Genomic DNA, 18,563 nt, shown 5'->3' with positions numbered 1-18,563 from the left:
CTACAGAAGCAAATCCTACAAGCCTAAATTTGTGCTGCATTTACCAGTAAGTGAATGAAGAGGAAGGCAGAAGTTTGCCTGATTCCCACTTGAAAACCAAGAAAAGGCTATTGGTATCCTCAGTGTTAAGAAAGTGCAATTGGTATTACTCGAGATATGATTGTCTGGTATGAAATGTGAGAGGCCAAATGGAGAGGGGAAAAGTGCTGTTACTCCAAAGAACAATTGCAAACAATACAGGTTAGAAAGAAAGGATTTATGAAAAGCAGTACTGATGACATCAGGAAATCTCATTAGTTCTGAATTTTAGACACTATGTTACAGAGACAGGTCTATGTCCCTGAAAATATTCAAGCAATTAATGGATGTTCTTTGAGGTCTAAGACCGAGCTGTTACCATGTTGCAGTTGAACAGCTTCATAAGTTCTATTTCAAGCTGAAACAATGCCCAATGTTCTGGAGACTCTTGCCCTAAATGCTCACTCTGAATTTCCATGTCATGAAGCAGCTCCTCGGACTGTTTGCTGGCTCTTCATCTGTCTACACTGAATAAAAGCTCAGCTCACATAAAATCAACAACTTGGAAATCTTAATGACATGTCAGCATATATGCTAACATTGAAAGTTTGAATTAAAAAAAAACAACTGGAAATGGGAAATTCTCCCATGATGGGAACAGAGGAAAGTATAGTGCCTCAGGCACCACTGCTGCATCAGAAGCCACACCCACCGACAGAGTCGTGCATTTTATTATTATAGTGTCATTAGGATTTCTTCCATTACTCCTGATTTCCAAGAACTACCTGTCATACATGCACACACGTAACATTTTTATAGCAGACTTGATCCTTCTCCCCTTGTCTCTGTAATCAGACACAGATCCTGAACGAGTTTCAAGGGTCCTTTTACTGAATGAAAATTAATAAAACATTCTGCTTAGGCTTTGCAACTTTGCTTGCAGTTTGATCATTGCCTTCAAGGTTGATCAATAAAAAGCATGAGAAAAAAGAAAACTTAAGGGAATAAGTGTCTCCCCACAGCTTAGACAAGGCATGTGCTGTCTGCTGGTGTTTCCCCAAGTGGCCTCTGCAGTGGGGGTTTAAGGAGACCAGAGCAGAGACACAGTAAATAAATAAAATTATTATTAAATAAAAAATTACTTGAATATGGCTTTGAATTCTTCCATTGAAAATCAGTGCATAGAACAGAGAAGTAACAGACTTTTCTTATCAGTCCAGTCAGAAGCAGAGTACAGAATCAGTCCAAAGACAGAACAGGGCCAGCTATACCACAATACCAACCATATCTAAAATGATTTTTATCCTCTGTCACTGCATGAGAAAACTGAAATAATAGTATTTGATCATGAACGATGAAGAAGGTGGGGAGATATGGGAGATATAAGCTTTGTTTCCAAGGTCTCTTAGTGCTCAACAAACCAAATATGCACAGAATCTAGTAGCTGTGATGATGATGCAATGAATTTATCTTCTTAATTCATCAAAGTATCCTCACCAAACTGTGGATCTAAGAACAAAAAGAAAAAATAAAACCAATCTATTAATTTATCAATGACAGAAAAAAATCATTTCAATATGGCTCTGAATTCTTCCATTGCAAATTAGTATGCAAATATAGGCAAAAGCTTCTCTATTAATAATGCTCAAATAGGCCAGAAATGATAGCCTGGTGGCTAAAGTCCTTGCCTTGTATGTACCGGATCCCATATGGGTGCCAGTTCTAATTCCTGTGGCCCCACTTCCCATTCAGCTCCATGCTTTTGGCCTGGGAAAGCAGTGGAGAATGGCCCAAACCTTGGGACCCTGCACCAATGTGGAGGAGGATCAGGCTCCTAGCTTCAGATCGGCGCTGCTCTGGCCATTGTGGCTACTTAGGAAGTGAATCAGCAGACGGAAGATCTTCCTCTCTGTCCTCCTCTCTGTATATCTGACTTTCCAATAAGAATAAAAAAAAACCTTAAAAAAACAATGCTCAAAGTGTAGGCTAAGAACCAATAGCATCTGCAAAATCTGGGAACTTTGAAACAAAGAAAATTCTCAGATGCTGCCCAGAAACTTAGGAATTAAAATTTATTATCACTCTGAGCTAATGTTTGAGAAGTAGTGTTCTGCAGGAACTCTCCTAGCTAGCATTCAGCATAGCTGAGTGCACCAAGAAATCTGAAAAGGTTCTTAACCTTTGTTGGTAGTTCCCTTTGTATTCCATGTTTATCTGATACAGCTGTAATTCATTAGCTAATTTAATGTGTTTCGTTTCATTTTATTTCATTTGAAAGACAAAATAGCAGGAAACACAGAGAGGCAGACAGTTGTATTTCCATCCGTGTTTCACCCCTCAAAGGTCCACAGAGGTCAGGCGTAGAGCAGGCCAAATCTAGGAGCCTGGAATTCCGTCTGGGTATCCCACATGTGTGACAAGAATGCAGCTATTAGAGCAATCACTTGATCTCCCCAAATGTGCATTAGAAGGAAGCTGGGATTAACAGAAGAGTCCGGACTTGAGCCCAAGTGCTTCAACACACACGCAGGCATCTTAAGTATTAGGCCGAATGCCCACACACTGGTTATTTTAGAAGTAAAGTTGAATGCTGAGAAAGAACAGTGCCTATGTTCCTATTTCTTAGGAGAGCTCACAGAGTAAATGACACGTGGTCTAATATTCTATCAATGTTAGTTGTGTCAACTAATATATATATGCATTATTAAACATAGCATAGAAAACTTATGTAAAAACATCAGTGGAATACAATTACTGGTGTAGTATACATTTGCATATGCCTATGAACACTTGAGGAAAGATTCATCTAAGTCTAAGGTCTTGTGAGGAGTATAATTGGTGCAGGGAAGATAATCTGACTTAATTATTAGTTGTATCTGTGTTTATATGTCCACATCCTTTGATAATATATACTTTGCTATAAGAAACTTAATTTTTAATGTATTGTGTGTGTTTTTTTTTAATGATAGAGATGCTTTATTCATTTAGAGCTTCCTTCATATCACTTTATTCTCCAGGAAGCAGATAGAAAGAGTTGGGCATGCAAGTGGTCTACTGGAGTACAGACTAGCACAAAAGACGAGGTGGAGGGAATAGAATTAGACAGAGGAAGACTTCGGGCTATACCAGACAGTCTCTCAGTAGTGAAAGCAGAAGAGGCGGTATTGAGGTTGTGTAAGAGAACTTCAAATTGTGTTGCAGATCTGATAAAACTGTGGCTAAGCCAGCAGGGGCTTCACTACACACACACTCTGGGGCCTGCCTGGGAAGATGATGTTGGCTAGGAAACCAAGGTGAATTGGAAGACACTAGTAGTTAAAGACTGTCCCCCGTCTTGCTTCTCAATAACAAGGGCTTTCTTGAGGGTGTGTAACCAATGCACTTCAGTGGTTGCTAAAACATCAAATCTCCGCTGAGAAATCCGTGGTCAAGGGGCCTTCTGACACTCAGGACGAGGACTTGAGCTCCATTAGCAGGAGCCCAGGACCAGCCTCACAAAGAAGCACATATTGTCATATGTATTCTTGTAGGATTTGAGAACACCCTCCCTCACCCAGCACAGCTTCCAAGGATTCCTCTGCTTTAGCTTCCTTATTCTAAAAAGGAAAAAAAAAAGAGTTGAAACCATAACCATAAACCATAGTGAAAGAGCAATTTGCTTTACAGAGTTTTATCCTGTTACCTCCTAGAACTCCATGTCCTATTCAGAGATGAATTAGGAAGAAGGGAAAAGACCAAAATCTTTTTAGTAACGGGGACAAAAAGACCTTTCCCATCTTTTTTTTTTTTAAAGTCCTAATAGTCCTGTGTTAAAACTAGCACTGTCGTGGTGTCATTCACCAGAGTTTTCAAAACTCCCTGGCGAAGATGTAGCTCATTAAGCTAACTCTTGTGACCTCCCTCCCTCTGAAAGATTACAACTGAACCTGTACTTCACATCTTACTGGTGAATAACAAATTCAGGAACATTTCCTCATTTCTATTACTTTCTACAGAAAGCACAGCTTTTATCCATCCATGTACTTTTATGGATCAATCTTTCCATTTAGCACTACATGATGCAATCAGATTTTATTGAATCCTTTCCACCAGGGAAAAAAGGAAAGTCTATTCTCTTGCTTTTAGTGGATGGAGGCTCCAACCTTGGTAGGGTAACTTCTCTTGATTTTACTTAACAATTCAACTTGATAGGGGTCTTTCTTTACAAGAAATTAAAAGCGTGATTGTTCTGTCGCACAAATAAAAATGACTTTACATTTCGTAAAAATGCATTTCTTGGTTTTTATATAGTTAGCGTAGTTTGTTTCTTTTCATTTTTATTCTGACTTGAGCGGAACAGCTCACCTTCACCAAAAGTCCCTAGACAAGAGGTTGACCCAAGATGTTAACTTTCTGAAATGAGGTGCACACTGTCATCTGCTGCCAATCACTTCGTGCAGCTGGGTGGCATTCCACATCTGCGCGCTTTGTACAGGGTGGGTGGGTTTTGAGCTCAGGACTGCTTCTCAGGAGTGGGGTAGCCAAGGCATCCATCCCTTGGGGAAAAAAGAAAGTATCTAACTCCCTAAGGTAACAGCACTCAGTCACTCAGCGAACACTTACTGAGTCCTCACCGTCTGCCAAGAAATGTACTAAGAGCCAAGGATTAAGCAATGAACAAAACAGATGAAAAATTCACTATTACACCATTCCATGAAAGAAAAACTGAATGAAGTTTGACTTCGTTAAAATCAAAAACTTCTGCTCTGTGAAAAGCGGTATTAAGAGAATAAGCAGACATGCTGGCAAGTGTCAGAAAGTCTTCATAGGCACGTATTCATTAACAAACTGCTATCCAAATACAAAGAGAATTCAACAGTTTGGTTTAAATATAGGTCAAAGATCTAAGGAATGCTTCACCAAAGAGAAGTCGCAAATGGCAAATAAGCAAATAAAAAGATGTTCTCCATCACATGTCATTAGGGAGTTATAAAATAAAGCAGCAGTGAAACATCACTACACAATAACATGGACAAAATCCAGAACACTGACAATATCAAACGCTGGTGAAGCTTTGGAGCAATGGAAACTCATATTGATTGCCTGCGGGAATGCAAAATTATGCATCCAACTTTGGAAGATATTTTGTCAATTTCTTACAAAAATCAAACATAATCTTACCGTAAGATCCAGGAATTGTACCCCATAGCATTTACCCAACTGAACTGAAAACACATGTCCACACTAAAATATGTACATGAATCCTTAACCATGGTATCTTTCAGTAGGCACATATTCATTAATTCAGTAGGTCGATGGATAAACATGCCATTTCAGACAAGGAGTATTATTCAGTACTAAAAAGAAACAACCTGTCATGCTCAAAAAAACAAAAAAACCATAAAAGAAACCTAAATGTCTGTTTCTAAATGAATAAAATGTCAACTAGAAAAGGCTACATATTATATGACTCCAACTATCTATGATTATGAAAAAGACAACACTATGGACAGTAAAAAGATCTTCAGGTGTCAAGGGTTGGTGGGAGCAGGAGAAACAAATAGAAGGAGGGATAATCAGGTGACACACCAGGGATTTAGGGCAATGGTGGACATATGTCATTATGTATTTGTCAAAAACCATGTGATTCCAACAGAAAAAAACGAAAGCTAATGTGAGCTATGAACTTAATCAACGATAATGTATCAATATTGACTCATCAGTTGTAACCAATAAACTACATTTATCCATGATGTTAATATAGGAGAAATTGTGTTCAGGGATGGAGGGGTGAGTATGTGGGGTTTTGGTAAACCAAAGACTCAGTTATTCAATTGAGCCATCATGCTGGCTCGAACTATTGTAATCCTTTTTTTTCTTTTTCTTAATTGTAGATGGTGTTTACATAGTTGATCAGGGTGGGAAGGATCTAGGCTTAGGGAGAAGTGGGTGTGATCATTGTTTTCCAAATTTTCTATTTCTTCTTCCCATTTCTGGGTGGAAGGGGTAGATAAAAGGAAAGCCATACCCAACCTCCCTGACATTCCAGTATCGGAAGATAGGGAAAGGCCAGCTGATATCAACCCAGGGTCACAATGTGGTGCTGTCTCAGAAGGTTCTGGCAAGATGAATGCGATAGTTCTGAAAGCTGTCGATCTCGACAATCTGTGGATGAGGAATCCCTTCCAGTGTCCACTGGCTGACACAGTCGACTTTATAGTCTCCATTTGCCTAGATATTTGCTATCATCGCTTGGTTGAGATGGTTGTCCATATTTTCTATTCTCCATTCTCTACTGTGGTACCAGATATCCTTTGCAGGCCCCAATGAGCTCCTCCCCATGTACCATGGTCTGCTGTCCAGTACTCCATCCTTTACACTGAGGAAAACCAGTTCTCCTAGGTGGACTCATGGACCTGACCCAGGTGACCTGGGCCAAGTCGGACCTCCCCCCCCAATTCCTGGTGCTCAGGAATCCAGCACCCACCATGCAGGTGAATCCATGGCCCCAGGCCATGTAACCCAGGACCCACTGGATTCCCCCCGCCCTGGGGCTCACAGACCCGGCCCCCACTATGCAGGCAGGCTCAGTGACCTGAGGCAAGAGACTCAGAGCCCTCTGGACTCCCACACACCTAGGGCTAACAGATTCAGCACTCACAGCACAGGTGGGCCCAATGACCTGAGCCAGGAGACCCAGGACTATTGCAATCTTAAGAAGTGAAGGAAAGGGGCCAGAATTGTGACATAGTGGGTAAAGCCATTTTCTGAAATGCCCACACCCCATATGGATGTCAGTCCAGGTCTTACTGCTCCACTTCCAATCTAGCATCCTGTGAATGTGCCTAGGAAAGCAGCGATAGGTGGGCCAAGTGTTTGGGCCCCTGCCAGCCACCTGGTAGACCTAGAAAAAGCTCCAGGCTTTTGGCTTCAGCCTGGTCTACTCTGGTTGTTGTGGCCATTTGGGGAGTGAAACAGTATCTCAAATGTTTCTCTTTCTGTATCTTCCCTTTCTCTGTAGTCTCTGCTTTCAAATAAATATTTTAAAAAATGAAGCAAGATGCTGCTGTAGAAGTGAGGACACCATAGGATAGGTAGAAAAATAGAATTCAAAGCATAGGCAGTGAGTTGGGAGAAAAGTAAACCAGCTATTATTCCTGAAACGAAAGGAATTAAAGGCCAGGGAAGGGGGAAAAAGTGGTCTGTGGGCTCTGTATGCACTGCTGTAATGCTTTCAGTGAAGGGGTAATGTGTTCTGACAGTATGCCTATGTAACCCTACTGAGATGCAGAAGGGTAGAATCAGGGAACCCAAGAGGAAGCAATGCAAAGTTTCAAGAGGTGATGAAGGTTTAGATCAGGTTACAGTAGCGGAGATGCAAGGAAGTGCTCCTTATCCAGACACACCAAGATGAAGGGCCCTTGGGGATGTGGCCCAAAGGGGCCACGGGGAGAACGCCTGTGGAACAGGACTCCAACTCACTTCTTCCATGTAGCTAAGAGTTCCTGGATTCCCTGGTAGGAACTCGGGCAGTGAAGTCAGTTGTGTACTGGATGCTGGCTTATCTGTTGCCCAACTCCATGATTGTGATGGTAAATTTTAGGTGTCAAGTTGACTGGAGTAAGGCACCTGGGAAAGCATTACTTTGAGTAATGCAGCTGTTTCTAAAATAGATTTGTATTTGTATGTGAATCTGAGTGCACGAGGGAGAAAAGACCTACCCGCAAGCTGTGATATCTGGAACATACAGTCATCCAACACATGCCTCGCTGAGCTAACATGAAGGTGCTGAAACCTTTGCCCCTTCTCGTTTCTAGAAGCCACCTGCTTTCATTTGTTCATGACCTCCATGCTGTGTCTTTAGGTCTGCCTCTTTCTGATCCTTTTTCGGTCATCCTGGCTGTCACTTTCTGCATCTTTGAAAGACTCATGGAATTAGATTTGGTCACCCTACACCATCCAGTAAATTCCTACCCTGCTACTATCCCCAGTTCTGTAAGCTCAGTTACACCTGTGAAGTTCCTGTTGCCTCCTAAAGTAGCTTATTCCCAAGTTCTGGGTAAGAAGGGTTGGTAGTTTCTAGGTTTCTTTCTTTGCTTTTGCTTGCTGTTATGTGTATGAGAGTAAGAGAACAAAGAAAGCAAAAGCTGCAGAGCACCTGCTAATGAAATTACTCCTGCAGTGAGCACCTGGTGTAGGACTCACCTCGGAGTCATTCCACTCCAAGAGGACAACTTACCAGGACCTCACTGACTGGAGATTACAGGGGAATCATATGTGCTTCCAAGGAAAGCTGGCAGCTCAGGATGAAGGTACTGCCAGTGCCAAAATAACTTGAATGAGATGCCAGCAGTAACTTCTACACAGAGAAACAATGTCACAGTGAATTCTCAGTCAGTGTAAAACAGCATTTGTATACTGTGTAATATTTCCATGTACTTTCTACAAGGAGTGTTTCCTGGAGTTACAGAACCCAAGAACTGATAACCAGGATCCATGCCCTTCATTTGCCACACAGCCTTAATTTCTAATCAGAGAGATTTGAACCAAATCAGCTCTAACATTTCTTCCAGTCAAGACACTTCTTTCCTGTGAGTTTCCGGGAGACCCACTCTGAGGATGCTTATGATAGACACCATGATGACGTAAGTAAAACATAGCAGTGTTCTGAAAAGGCCTTCCCGTCCCTGAGGGATTGATAGAGAATGTTTCAGAGGTTTGGCTCCACATTCTGCAAAAAATACCTGCTGTTTCCATGTATGTCACGGATGCTGAGGACAGGTTAAGGAAATTTTTAAGGAAAGAAATTGACGCCAAACCAGGGGCAGTCGCACACATGCACTTTTTCCAACTCAATTTTAAATGTCAACACACACTGAACTTATAAAAAGTGGCAAGAAACAACAACAACAACAAAAAGAATTATTTAATGGGAGGGTATAATTACACTAAATGTTGCCTGCAATTGACTTGGGATGCTAACCAGAGAAAACTAAGAACTGACTAAACCAGACCTTAACTAACCACAGGGAAGATGGAAAATTGACCAAGTATGCTGGACTGTCAACATGCTTGACCTTAGGAATGGGTTCTTGCCCTTGGGAAAACTTGTAAGGCACTGCAAAGTTTTCTGAGAACACTCAAAGTAGATTTGGAAATGCTCAACAGATTCTGATTTTGAAAACTGTTGTGATTCCAAATAAAAGTTTGCCCTTGGGAAATTCGAACTGTTTCAATACACATGACGGGGATTAGAGCAGATGCACGAGTCGAAGGCAGAATCAAGAGCTGCCAGAGCCGTCCCTTGGCTTTGCTTCTGGTGTGTATGTTGCTAAATACATGTATTCAATCTGTGTCTGTGTAGTCCATTCCACTGCTGTCTTCTGCCTCTGGAATTACTACCTTGACGTAGAGCACAACACCGTTTGCTCTTTAATTTTACTAATCACACCTATACTATTTGTAAGAGAAAGAGCTAGAAGGTTTGAGGATATTACCAGTCTAAATAGGTGACAATACAGCATTTTCTGGTATTAAATGATGCAGAAGCTTTGTATATAGGGTATTCTGTCATAACTAACTTAAACGCACATTCAATCCAGTATTGAACAATGCTAAGAGATGAATATGTTATATGTCTGCATGAATTGGTAATAAAACAAAATTAATGTGGGAAAATACAGGCAAAGCTTGGTTTAATAATTTTAAAATATCACATTTTTCACACTTTTGCGTAAACGTTCAGATTTTCTCCTTATCATACTTTTTGGTATTACAGTTGCTTAGGCATTGATTATAAGTAGTTGTTCTTTTTTAATATTTGCTTAAAATAACCAACAGTGAAAGGCTTTCATAATTAATGACTGGAATAGAATACATCCAGAATAATTTACAATTGGTTTCGTCCAGTTGAATCTTTTGGAGTAATAAACTGTAGCTGAAAAATAATAAGATGATGTATAAATATATCCTTATATAACAAATAAATGAATTTAACATTAGTCTCTTAAGAACATCTCTGTTATCACATTCATGGTTCCTACTAATGCTCTTAGGGAGGAGATATGCATGTGTGGTCTTCAAAAAACTAATGCAAAATGTGTATTAAGAAAAAACATTGCCTGGATTTTTAAAGAAAATGGAGGGCCAAAACAAGCTTACCTTTTCATTCCTTTTTGCCCACCGACTTTTGAAGTGCCCATGTGTGACTGTATTTTAAAGTAAAGAAACTAGTGCTCCGAGAAGGTAAGCCACTTGCCTGGGGCTGTTCATGTAAGCGCGGGGAATCAGAGTCCTGGCTCTGGCCTTCTTCCCATCTCATCCTCACACTATGATAGGCTGCGTTGGCCGGTGGTACCCTGTGGGACATAGTGCGATGCTCACGATGTGGCTGTGTCTCCAGTCATTGTGTGCTTTAATGTTTTCCTTTGGTTCTTGCAACAAAATAAAATCTCTCATGCTAGCTTCTGAGCAAAACCTGTGCCCAAAGAGGATTTAAAGTCAGTTACCATTAGTGTATAGCCTCATGTTTTTTTTTTCCCACCAAAATTTAACTTTTTATGACCCTGGCACTGAGGCTCTAGAAATGAACTGGTCAGGAAGGTTTGGACGGGAAGTTGTGGTAGACTGGCGCAGTGAGATGGGAAGCAGGAACCCAACTACCCCGTATCCTGGTTCTGTCCGTTGAGGGATAGTATTCTGTGATTGCATCAGGCTTTCATTTTCTTTTTAAAAGCCTTCTTTCCTCATGCCACCCTCAGTATTCCTTGTAATTAAAAAAAAAAAAAATCTTGAGGGAATTGTGTTGTGAAATGGAAAGTTGAGGCTTTATTCCAAAACATGGTTTCTCAAAACTCATTCTCTTAGAAACCAAGTGGTTTGTGTGGTTTACATTTTCATCACTGAATGAAGCATATTTTCCAAAGAAGGGAGCCACATATGACCCACTGGGACCCTGCTGGCTCTAGCAGCTTGTGAAAGCATTGTGTGTGTGTGTGTGTGTGTGTGAGAGAGAGAGAGAGAGAGAGAGAGAGAGAGACACTTCGGTCTAAAATATTGGTAACCTTACAGAAAAAGAAATGTAATTGTACACAGAACTCTGCATATAAATTTTTATAATGACAAAAGTTTTAAATTTTCCAATTGTTTTTCATTTTTATTTGATTGTTACTAAAATACTTTTGGTGTAATTCCTTAGAATCACCATTTTATTTGTTTCCACACTTGCACAAATAGAACTATAATGAAAACTCTTGAGATCACTCCAGAATATCAGAGAATATTTTTGTTAAGCAGATATGGAGTAGATTCTTTTTGAATAAATATTCATGCTAGAAAAATATTAAAAGTAAATCCAAATTTTGACTCCTTTGTGTGAGGGGAAGGGCAGATGATTAAGTACATGTGAGGGAGGAGAAGTGTGATGCAGTCAGAATAACATAATGAGTTTGTAATCAGAAACATACATTTACATCTGGACTCAGCCTCTAGAAACACATGCAAAGTCAGACAAGGCAGTTAGCTACAATAAGCCTCTATTTTCTCAGCTGTAAAATGACAGATTGAACAAGAATGTTGTAAGAAGCCCAGTCTACAAGGCACAGGAAGCAGGGAAAGAAAACTCCCCCAAATTCTACCCGCTCCTGGCTGGCAGCCAGCCCTCAGCTGGGACCTCGGTAGGTGGATGAATTGAAAGTTGGCCACTGGCTTTTTAATCGATTAGATCCAGAGAAAGAGCAGTAGAATTTTTCTGATGATGCATACACTGAAAGAAAAATTTAAATCCAAATGAAATCAGGCATCTTTCTCAATTAGCAAACATTGTTACTTAGGATTAATAGCTTTGAATTGTTGTCTAGGAGACATTTAATGTGTAGATTTTCTTTTTAGAAATGACTCAGAGAAGAATATCCAACCGCACTTTAGTTCGTTTCACCTTAGTTAAGGGCGTGTTTACTGCCTGAACCAGAAGTTACAAACTGAGCTCAGTAAGACTCACAGTAGGAGATTAAGGCATAGCTTCATTTTTATCGATTCATTATTGCTGAAGACATTAATGAAGCCAGACTTATCTATGAAGATTATTGTCACAGTAGAATCATTAAGAAATATAATGCCGATTAAATCCCTTTTCTGCCATGCTGAGTGATGAGAATGCAGCACGAGGACTAACATCAGCTCTAGATGCAAGAAAGAGCCCGATCCAGAGGCAAGTAAACCAGAAAATCGCGGATTTCAGAGGCTCGCAGTCAGATGCAGTGCTCATGAGTAGAAAACATGTGCATTTCTTTCCAAGATAATAATTCAGAAATCTCAAAGGAGTCAATGACTTTAGGCCAATGTGTGCAAATCATACAAAATATTTCTAATCAGAGAATTAGTTGCAGACAGGGCAGGAACTGCCAAACATGGCATGCATTTGAGGGTATCAGGAAGAGCGTAAAACCAACTGTGTTTGTGTTAGCACAGCTATAGTCACAAATCACCATTAACTTACCATCATGTGGGGTAAAGGTGGTTTTTGCTGAAATGCAAAGCTTGACTAAACTTTCTTTACAAAACTAGGAAATCTGGGCCTAGCGCAATAGCCTAGCAGCTAAAGTCCTCATCTTGAATATGCCAGGATCCTATATGGGCTCCAGCTCTAATCCTGGTAGCCCTGCTTCCCATCCAGCTCCCTGCTTGTGGCCTGGGAAAGCAGTCCAGGACTGCCCGAAGCTTTGGGACCCTGCACCCACGTGAGAGACCCGCAAGAGGCTATGGGCTCCTGGCTTCGGGCTCCACCTGTTGCGGCCACTTGGGGAGTAAATCATTAGATGAAAGATCTCCCTTCTCTCTCTCCTCCTCTCTGTATATCTGACTTTCCAATAAAAATAAATAAATCTTGAAAAAAAAAACTAGGAAATCTGAAGTCAGTTGAAACAGTGCTTGAAAGTACTAGGTAAAATTATGTAGATATATATAAGGGAGAACTATTTAAATATATATGTATAGATATAAAATTATGTAAACGTATAAGCATATATACATTGTAAAAAGCATATATACAATGTAAAATACAAGCATATACATTTGCATATATTTAAAGAGACAGTATTCAAGGACAGGAGAAGGCTCATAGTCTAGATGACTGCTTCAATCTAAGAAAGACAAAAGTTTGCTTCCTAGGAACGTATAACAGTAACCCTGAATTTAGGCTCGTTGTAAAATTAGAGAGAAATCATAACAAATTTTTTTTGGGGGGGGACAAACATTTCTTTCATAGGCTCTTTATTTATTTTTACAAATACATTGAATAACATTCAGTGCTGCCTGTGTTGGATACAGTCCTGGGCCACAAATCGGTACACAACTTTGCAACCGGCTCAGTGATGGCAGAACCTTTCATCTCACTTCCTTGTTTACTATGAATCCTGCATTGTTTTCACAATAAAGAACCATCTGAGGGGAGGGATCCTGGGAGGAGCACGGGCAATGCCAGAGTCTATGGAACTGTATCTTAAAACGAAAGAAACACCTCATCTTGTCTTCCATAGGACTGTCCGTGTCGAATTACCACTGCTGGATGTGCCTTCCTCTGGAGCTCTGGCTTGCCCATCTTGTTTTGTCCATCGCCATGTCACCGACATCAGTGGCAGAAGTCTGTTCTGCCATCTCTTAAGCCCCTTCATGAAGGCAAAGGACAGGTTTGTGGCTCCTGTGTGGCCGGCACAGTTGATCACGGCACCCACAGAGAGACCCAGGGAAGTTCGGAATTTCACACCGAAGGACCCACCATGTCCTCCTCGCTTCGACATCTTTGATGCTGTCCTCAGAGTCTGTCCATGGGAAGCCAGAGAGCAAGCAGGTACTGGAAAGTCCAAGGGTTGGGAGTGCCAGAGCTGTGGAAGCAGCAGACCAAGAGAGAGCCATAACAAATTTCATGTAAAAAAAATAGAGCTAAGGAAAAAAATCAAGTATATTGATGATGAAGCATGAAATAACAAAGATGCCCATGGAGTTCTTACTTGAAACTTGAAACAAAAATCGAGTTTAGAGATGAAGGGCCAAGCCCTTCCCTAACACCTGGCCCTCTCCCTGGGTTTCTACACCTTCATTGCTAGAATTCCGGGTTTCTGTCTTAGAATACCTGGGCCACGTTGGGTGCAGGTGACTGGAGGACAGTTATGCATGGGTCCTAGTGGTACGGATAGGAAAAGAAGAAAACTGAAAGGTGGCAATATATCCGTGTCTGTTTTGTACTATTTTGGACTCGGGGAAGTCCCTAGAAGAATATGAAAACTTGTGAGGATTCTGATGAGAGGCCAGTGTACCTTGAACTAGATATAAAAGTATCTGTTCACAATGAACCCCAAAAGGAGATCAGGCCCACGGGAGGTCCAGGTCTGCTTCTTTTCAATTCTCTCTTCCTGGAGCTCCTCGTCTTCTATTCTGACTACTCCAGAAAAAAAAAAAAAAAATCAGCTACTCTTAACAAAGCTCTAGTGTGTCTGCAGAACATGACTGTCCAGGGCAGGACCCAGCCAGATTGGCCATTCTCACACAGTTCTCTTTGAGGTCTGTAAACCACATTGTCTGTTCTCTCTCACAGCAGTTTTCCCAGCTCCTGTCCCATTTTTCCAGCTCTTTCCCTGGACAGTCTAATGTAGGTATCCCATGAGATCACAGCTTTCTCCTTGGATTCCATGATACAAAATCTGCTTATGTAAGATGGCACTTCTCCATGGGGGAATTACCGTCATTCACTTTACCCACATTCATTCATGATCAGTCATAGACTTTCTTCTAAATAATTCTATTGCATTTAACTCCATCAATGTTATTTCAGCTGCCATAGTAAGAAATAATTAAACACATATGAAATTTCTTCATTATCCAGCTGACACCTACAATTATTGTCAGTCATCTGTGCTTATGATGTCATAGTTTGTTGCCATGGTAATAAGTAAGCAGCCACAAAAGCCTCATTATTATTTCATTAGAATGGTGACATATTTATAGTATTTAGGAATAGCATATTGCTTGTTTAAATAATATGTTCCTATGTGGCACACAAAATCTTCCCCCCTTGCTCGGTTTTTTCAATGGTTTGCATCATTTCCTATGTATACTGTGTACCATTTGCTCATTTCCTGTGGAGAAAAAGGAACGCTTGCTTAAAAGAGTTCAGAGAATATACAGGTATTAACACAAGTAGATCTAAAAAAGAAGGAACATTTAAAATAAGAAATTTAAAATACTGCCTTGATATAAAAATGAAGTTGCCCAGTGCTTCATCAACAGCAGACTTTAGCAACATGTTGAGTGAAAACTTTTAAAACAAGAAATTATATACTTAAAATATAATCTAGAATGATCTCTTCCTGTAGCACAGTGTTATCAATTGTATATTGAACAAAGGTCATTTGAAAGGTTAGCACTTTAATGAGTTTAAAATAGCATAAATGTCCATTTCATTCAAGATGTGAAGACTGATAAACAATATCAGGTCGCACATTTCAGATCGTTCAATGAACATGGTTCTTTATTCCTGCCCCTACTACCCCCTGTCTTTTCATGAATCCTATTCAGAAGTGAAACATTTATTCTGTTCAGGGAGATTGTCTCTGGAGGAGAAATAATTTTATCAGTTAGACTCCCTGGTGATCAGGCGACTTGGAACTGCTGTTAATCAGCTCCTTTGACATGGTAACTTGAATAGCACTTCCCATGATTCTTTGTGATTCCACCTCAACACTTTCCTTTTGAACTCACCATGACTCTTAAGTGCCTTTTTCTCCCTTTGTGTGTAGAAAGTTGTCTCACTATTAACTTTAATTGGAAAGGTGCCTTTTGTTCCCCTAGAGTAAGTTAGGCTAACCACTCAACTCCCCATGCTGAAATTTCAGGGGTAGTAAAAACTTAATTTTTAATAATGGAGAGGGATAAATAATAACTCTGATAACTTCATAGTAGTTTAATAGGAAGTTACTGAAAGAAGGAATTGTATGAATTTGACTTTTAAACGATGTTTTGATTTAAAGGTCCAGTATGAGACGGATGGGTGTTCACTTAAGGATTTGGCGATGCGCAAAGCAAGTGAAAGGCTCTTCAGGAGGAGGAGACAGATGAAGCACAGCTGAGAAAGTAGAGGCTGCAAGAGCAGGTGTGCCTGAGCACATGCCAGCTGCGCAGGGAACCAACCGCGGGGAAAGCAAAGGATTGGATGAGAGCGACGCCTCGTCAAGGAGAAGAGGTGAGGCAAGCACAGCTGAGGAGGTTCCTGGCAGCAGATGTCCTCCTGCCCAACCCTGGGGTTTATTCCTGGGCATGGACCTGCACTGGAGTTTTAGGTGAGAATAGGAAGAACTGTTTCACTTGAGTATTGGGAAGATTTCAGCCACTTCAGGTTTTTGTCTTCTTCAGGGCTCCTGGCAGCTCCTGCAAGCAGACAGATCCCTGTGTCCAGAGAGCAAATATCTGACCCTGAGATTCAGCCATGCATAAGAATCACCACAAACTGCCACACCTTTGTGAGGCATTCAATGTCTAGGACATCTGGTGGACAGTGATGAGTTCATAGAGAACTGAGACCATAGGGAAGAGCACAGGAAACCATCGGGAGGACACTTCTGTGGGTGCAGCAGATACTCTGAAAACCAGAAAGAATGGAGAAATGGTGTCTTCTGGAGCATGTCACAGTTCGACCACTTTAGCAGCAAGCAGAGGGGAGAACCATAGCACTTTTCTCTGTGCTGTTATTAAGGCCTATTTGACAGACAAAATCTGCTGTGGTCCACAAAAGTGCTGAGCAAGCAGTTTGAAGTGCAGCCAGTTCACCATGAGTCAAATCATGTTCTGTGTTCAGATTTGCTCGGAAAACTGTAGTTGCAATCAAAGTGTTCCTAATAAAATGAACAAATGAAATTATGGTGACATTATCTGCTTTTAGAGTGACAGACAGATTAATCTATTTGTATTTGTTGTTGTCAGAAGTATTTCTTGTTTTGTTTCAGAACTAGAATGATACAAGATATAAAAAAGCATCAGATCCCTCAGGAAAGAGGAAAGATTGTTCATTCAACAGACAGGATCCATCCCAGACTTTAAAATTCAACTTCCTTGCTAAAAATGGTGCTAGTTCCTTCCATGACTTGGGACAATCTGTATTTCAATACATCTCTGTGTGGGAAAAGTTCCAGAATCCAGCTGCAGCTTGATTGGGACTTTAGGTAAGTCATTTAACTTCTCTGACTTGAATTTTCCTGATTCAGAGATCCATCCACAGGGATGATTCATGAGACACTATCTTTGTTTTTTTTTTTTTTTAATAGCAAAGCATTCAGTCCTGATAAAAAAACACCCTAGTTACAATGTCTGGATGCATCTGGGTTTGAGCTTGAGATTTGTGCCAGAAACTTTCTACCCAGCACAGTTGTCACTGCTCTCCCCTCTCGCTGGCACAGTACCTTGGTGTGCTCTGCAGAGGGGTGGTTGTTCATTCAAGGCAGATGGGATGAAGCAATCCGAGAGTTTGCAGGCTTGAAATGGGCTTGACTTAATATGTGACCACATCCACAAGTAATGTAGCAGGGACTCCGCCCTTGCTGCAGCATCTCCTTTTCTGGCATGAATAAGAAGTTAAGATGAAGAAATGGGTAATAACCTCCTGATTGATTTGATTTGTATTGTTCTCTTTAGAAATCATGTTCCTTTTCCTTGTCTCTCTTATGCATTTTCACTCTGTGCTCCAGGCCTCTTCCTTACTTTTCATTCTGAATATCTTTCTCAATGCCTCCAAGAATGAGCTGTGCTGGGTCAGAACAACCTAGTCTCACATTCTAGCTGTATTATTTTATTAGCCATGTGACCAAGAGAAAGTTGACTACCCTTTCTTAACCTTGGTTCCTTCTCCATAAGTCAGTGCCAGCATCATAAAATATATACTCAGATTACACACACACTTAAGTTCCTTTAATTCAGCAATATTTCCTGACCTTCCTTCATGGAACAGGTCCTACTGAAGATTTTTGTGAATGTGATAACAAATGACATACATGGTAGTTGCTAAGTAACAGTAACCATATTCACTCTGCCCATCCCCGCTTTCATGAAGAACTCAAGGATCAAAGATATTCTTGGTTTGCCACGTTCCCCTGGGACATTGGGTGCTCCCAAAAGTCATTGCAGAAAAGACTAAAATTAAATTCTTCCTAGACCAAGAATTCTGCGAGGTTGACTTTTATGAAAAAGAGGAAATAGACACCCCACAGCATTTTATGTAAGTTTGTGAAACTCTCATTGTTCTGAAGATTTATACAGGGACTTAGAGCGCAGAAAATGAGAGATCAGGGACTGTTCGTAGTGGAAAACAGGCACAATCAGTGGCAAGAGAGTCCTCTCTGAGTAAAGAAGTCCTGGACACAGATCTGCTCACTGGTGGCAGAGTTCTGTCCACTAAGGCCAGGAAGAGAAGATACCGGGAATGTTTATGGCCTGTGGCATGATTGGAAATGCTTTGAGAGATAGGGACAAATGTAAAAGTGGATGCCAACCATTGGGATCATGACTGTGAAGGACAAGAAACA

The 18,563-nt window shown here is 40.7% G+C and overlaps 1 pseudogene; it reads right to left on the bottom strand.

Moving 5' to 3' along the window:
* Nucleotides 1–13,276: 13,276 nt before the first annotated feature.
* LOC121145596 lies at nt 13,277–13,793 on the bottom strand (annotated as a pseudogene).
* Between the last annotated feature and the right edge of the window lie 4,770 nt (nt 13,794–18,563).

Source organism: Ochotona curzoniae, unplaced genomic scaffold (genome assembly GCF_017591425.1).
Source record: "Ochotona curzoniae isolate NIBS_2020 unplaced genomic scaffold, NIBS_Ocur_1.0 scaffold_3835, whole genome shotgun sequence".
Taxonomy (NCBI): domain Eukaryota; kingdom Metazoa; phylum Chordata; class Mammalia; order Lagomorpha; family Ochotonidae; genus Ochotona; species Ochotona curzoniae.
This window is presented reverse-complemented; position numbering and strand designations above follow the sequence as displayed.